This window comes from Orycteropus afer, unplaced genomic scaffold, assembly GCF_000298275.1.
Source record: "Orycteropus afer afer isolate SDZICR_OR568_19922 unplaced genomic scaffold, OryAfe1.0 scaffold00294, whole genome shotgun sequence".
NCBI classification, from domain to species: Eukaryota; Metazoa; Chordata; class Mammalia; order Tubulidentata; family Orycteropodidae; genus Orycteropus; species Orycteropus afer.
The window spans coordinates 3,213,524-3,218,713 of NW_006921881.1; positions in this window are offsets into that span (position 1 = coordinate 3,213,524).

Sequence of the window (5,190 nt, forward strand, 5' to 3'; positions counted from 1 at the left end):
ATGACTGGTCTGGATATATATGCTTTATTGTTACTCAGATATCACTAGACCATTGCAATATGTGGTCCTCCAAGTTCATCCACATTATGCGGTGTTTTGCAGATTCTACATTATTCTTTAGCATTGCATAGTATTCCATTGTGTGTATGTACCATAGTTTGGTTATCCATTCCTCAGTTGATGGACATCTAGGTTGTTTCCATGTTTTGGCTATTGTAAATAGTGCTGCGATGAACATCAGCGTGCATATTTCTGTTCTTGTCATGGCTCTCACTTCTCTAGGGTATATACCTAGTAATGGGATGGCTGGGTCAAATGGTATTTCTAATTCCAACTTTTGAAGGAATCGCCATACTGCTTTCCACAATGGTTGTACCATTTTACAGTCCCACCAGCAGTGTATGAGAGTCCCAATCTCTCCACAACCTCGCCAGCATTTGTTATTTTCTGTCTTGTTGAACTTTGCTACCAGTGCTGGAGCAAGATGGTATCTCATTGTTGTTTTGATTTGCATCTCTCTAATAGCTAATGATCATGAGCATTTCTTCATATGTTTGTTGGCCGCTTGAATATCTTCCTTGGTGAAGTGTCTATTCATGTCTTCTGCCCATTTTTTAATTGGATTGTTTGTCTTTTTGTTATTGAGGTGTTGAAGTGTTCTATAAATTCTAGAGATAAGTCTACATTATTCTTTAGTGCTGCATAGCATTCCATTATGTGTATGTACCATGGTTTGGTTGTCCATTCTTCCGCTAATAGGCACGTAGGTTGTTTCCATCTTTTTGCTGTTGTAGATATCCTGCACAACTTTTGTCTTCATGGAGTTGATAATTTCCTTGATTTTCTTTTGCATTGTTTCTTATGCTTTTATTGCTGATTGAACCCCAAGCTCTTCAACAGCTATCAAAATCTCAGGATATTCATTCATCAGGTTCTCTTATCAATTTTGTCTCTCTTAGAGCTCCTGACCACCCCATCTGTGACTTCCAGTCTGGATAATTGCTCCCTCACCTGGGCACAACTCTCTGGCTCTCCTGTCACCATCATAGTGGGGATTCTGAATTGGTTCTCGTATTTTTCCTATGTTTTCTACTTCTTAGTTTACTTCTTCATTTTGTTGAAACATCCTGTAGTAGTTTCCTGAAATATTATGCAGGGAAGGTATTCTGGATTGAATTGTGTCCCTGAAAACTATATGTTGCAAATCCTAACTTCTATGCCTATGGTTACAATCCCATTTGGGAACAAGTTGTCTTTGATATGTTAATGAGACAGGATTAGTGTAGGATGTATCTTGAGTCAATCTCTTGAGATATAAAAGGGGTTAAACTAGCTAGCAAAGGGAGATAAGGGAAGACACTTGCCAGGCCACGTGAAGCTCACCAGGAGCAGTAGCTCAGAAGAGACAAGGACCTTCCTCTTGAGCTGATGGAGAGAAAGCCTTCACCTATAGCTGGCACCCTGCATTTGGATGTCTAGACTCCTGAACCATGAGAAAACAAATTTTGTTCATTAAAGCTGCCCACTTGTGGTATTTCTTTTAAACTCTCACTAGATGACTAAGACAGAAAGTGAGTTTTTGAAATCTATTCTATCTTTATACTTACTTGATAGATTTGCTAGGTATAGTTTTTTAAAAAATTTTTCTTTTTACCTTTTATTATGATTTGGGTGCAATTTTACAAAGCAGATTCATTTTATGTTCAACAGTTCATCATAGACATTTTGTTTCATGACACTGATTACAGTGCTCACAATGTAACAGCTCTCCTCCCACCACCTCCCTGTGGTTACTCCTTTCTTCTGTCCTTACCTCTATACATTCCTGCCTTCCTAGCTTTCTCCCTGTGCAAATGCTTCCCTTCTAATCTCCCGTGGTTGACTGTTCTAAGAAGTGCATCTCACTGGTATAGTTGTTCAACTCTTAGGCCTGTCTGTTGTTTGGCTGAGAATTGAGCCACAGGATTCTTGGTAGGAAATGTTTCCTTCAGAATTACAAAGATATTTGCCCCACTGCTTTCTTGCTTCCACTGTTGCTGTTGTGAATGCTCTTGGCACCCTGATTCCTGGTCCTTTGTATGTGGCTTGCTTTTTTCTTCTGGAAGCTTATCTGTGTGATTATTGTTCTTAAAATTTTTAATGTTGTGCCTTTGTACATTTTTTCTGCCCATTGAGCTGATAGCTCAGTGGACCCTTTTAGTCTAGAAATACAGTAACCTTCAGTTCTGGGAAATTTGGTTGAGTTATGTCTTAATTTTTCTCTCCTCCATTTTCTCTGTTCTTTCCAGGTTGCTGCCTTACCCCTCATGTATTTCCTGAATCCATTTATTGAGTACCTGTGACGGTCCAAGATGTTTCTAGGTTACAGTAGTGATAAGTAAGCAAGGGCTGTGCACTCATGGTGTTTACACAGTGGTGAAGGGTGACAAGCAATGCATAAAAATAAACAATAAAATGGTAATAAGCACTATGCACAGAATTATAATATGATTGTGATAGAAAGCGATTAGATGTCTATAATAGATAATTAGAAAGAAGTTCTCTGGGAAGGTGGACTCTGAAGGTTGAGAAAGAAGTTCTAAGGAAAGAGCACATCAACCAGCAGGAACTTCAAAGTCCTAAGGCAAGCTGGGACTTGCAGTAGCAAGGAGGACAGTGTGGCTTGAGTATGGTTGTGGGAGAGTAGTAGAGATGATGGTGGAGCAGTAAGCTGGAACAGAAATCAAGTGGGGCCCTGTGGACCATACTAAGAAGTTTGAATTTTTTTCTAAGTGCAGTGAGAAGCTATTGAAGCCTTGCAGGCAAAGAAGGAATGATTCAATGAAGCAAATATTAAGTGTGCATCTGTGCTGTGGCAAACGCTATTCTTACCATTTGACAGGAAGCAGTTTTTAAGACATCACTTCTTCAAGCAGCTTTCATTTTAGGAGAAAACAATAAAAATAAGTATAGAAAATAATATAGCATGTGCCTTAGAGATTTGCTATAACAAATACCACAAACGGATGACTTTAATAAGCAAATTAATTTTCTTAACTGTTTAGGAGGCTAGAAGTCCAAGTTCAGGGTGCTAGCTCTAGGGGAAGGCTTTCTCTGTTGGCTCTGGAGGAAGGGCCTTGTCTCTTCTGAGCTTCTGCTCCTGGATGATCTTCAGGTGGCCTGGCATCTCTCTCCCCTCATCTCTGCTTCTCTTACTTGCTTGTTTAATCTGTTTTGTATCTCAAAAGATGCACACTCATACTAATCCTGTCTCGTTAACTTGTTGTTATGTGCCGTAGAGTCAGACCTGACTCATAGCCACCCCTCCTTGGGTTTCTGAGGCAGTATCACTACGGAAGTAGATTGCCCCATCTTGCTTCTGAGGAGCGGCTGATGGGTTTGAACTGCCAGCCTTCTGGTTAGCAGTCAAGTATCTTAGGTACTATGCTACCAGACAGATCATTCCCAAATAGGATTATAACCATAAGCATAGCAGTTAGGGTTTACCACACATATTTTTTTGGGAATACAATTCATTCCATAACATTCCACTGTTTGGCCTCCAAAAATTCATGCTCTGGCCACATACACAAAAGACATCACATCACCCTTAAGGTCTTAAAGCAACTCTAAGTCTAAAATATCTTCTGAATCATCTAAATAAAATATGGGTGAGACTTAAGCTGTATTCCATCCTGGGGCAAAATTCCTCTTTATCTGTGAAATCTAGACTATAACATATCTGTAAAGTGCAGTGGTGGAACAGGCACAAGATAGACATTTCAGTTACAAAATGGGAGAAATTGGAGGGGGAGAGGGGTTAGCAGGCACCAAGTAATCCAAAACCTAGCTGTACAATTTACATTAGCTTGGAAGACTTGAAAGTAATCCTCTCTTCTCTGAGACCATCTAGGCAAAAGCCCTGCCTTCTTGGCCCTGGGTGTTGGCCAGGCTCTGGATTCTGGGTAGGGGTCTGTCAACACTGGGCTTCATCTGCCTTCTAGGCCCACTGGGCTGGCAACTCTGCTCCTTTGGCTTTGAATGGACCCATTTTCCTAGTCCATCTGAGTACCACCCCACTGCCTTGGCCCTGGCAGTCCCCATTCTGCCCCTTGTGCATGGCAGCCCCAGTTCCTCAGCTTTAGGTAGTGATATTATCCCCTGGCACACCTTAATGGCAGCCTCACGCTCCGGAACCAAGTTGAAAAAGATGGTACTCTTTGAAACCTACCCTTTAAAATCCAGGAGACCATGCCCCCACCCCCCTTTGAAACTCTCATGCTCCTTCCAACAATTCTGCTGATTTTCAGGCTGCTCCAGGGATGGTCATTTTCTGTCCTTGGAGAACAACAGATACAGATCTTTTGCCCTATTTCCTGCCTGTAGAATTCCAACAGACAGAGAGCATTCCTTCCTTCTGTTCTTTTTCTTTCCTTTTCAGTTTAAGCTGATGGGTAGATCCATCAGTCACAGGCATAATGTCTTTAATAAAAGATTGTGTAGCTACATCCTTTGTGAACATTTTAGAATACATGCCTTAGTTTGTACAAGAGAATTTTCCAAACCTTTAGGTTTTGTTTTCACTTGCACAGTTCATTTTTAATTCCATCTCTTTCCTCAAATTTTACTATAAGTAGCAAGGAGAAACCACACAGCCCCTTTAAAGTCTTGCTTAGAAATATCAGGTAAATATCCAAGTTCATCACTTATAAGTTCTACTCTCCACCAAACATTTGAACATAATTCAGGCAAGTTCTTTGCTACTACATAAAAAGTATCACCCTTCCTCCACTGTCCAATCACATATTTGTCATTTTCTTTTAAAGGCTCACCAGAAGCACATTTGATGTCCATGTTTCTAGCAACATTCTGTTACTGGTACCATATGTGTTCTCTAAGATGATAGAGACTTTCTCTATAGCTCCTTTCTGAGCCCTCACCAGAATTGTCTTTGGCATCCATAATTGTACCAGCAGTCTTTTCAAGGCAATCTAGGCTTTTACTGTTGTTGTTGTTATGTGCCGTCGAGTCGGACCTGACTCATGGCGACCCCTCCTTGGGTTGCGGAGGCAGTATCACTTACGGAAGTAGATTGCCCAACCTCCCTTCCGAGGAGTGGCTAGTGGCTTTGAACCACCAGCATTCTGGTTAGCAGTCAAGTGCCTTAGGCACTATGCTACCAGAGCTCCTCTTTTACTGTTAGGCACCTTA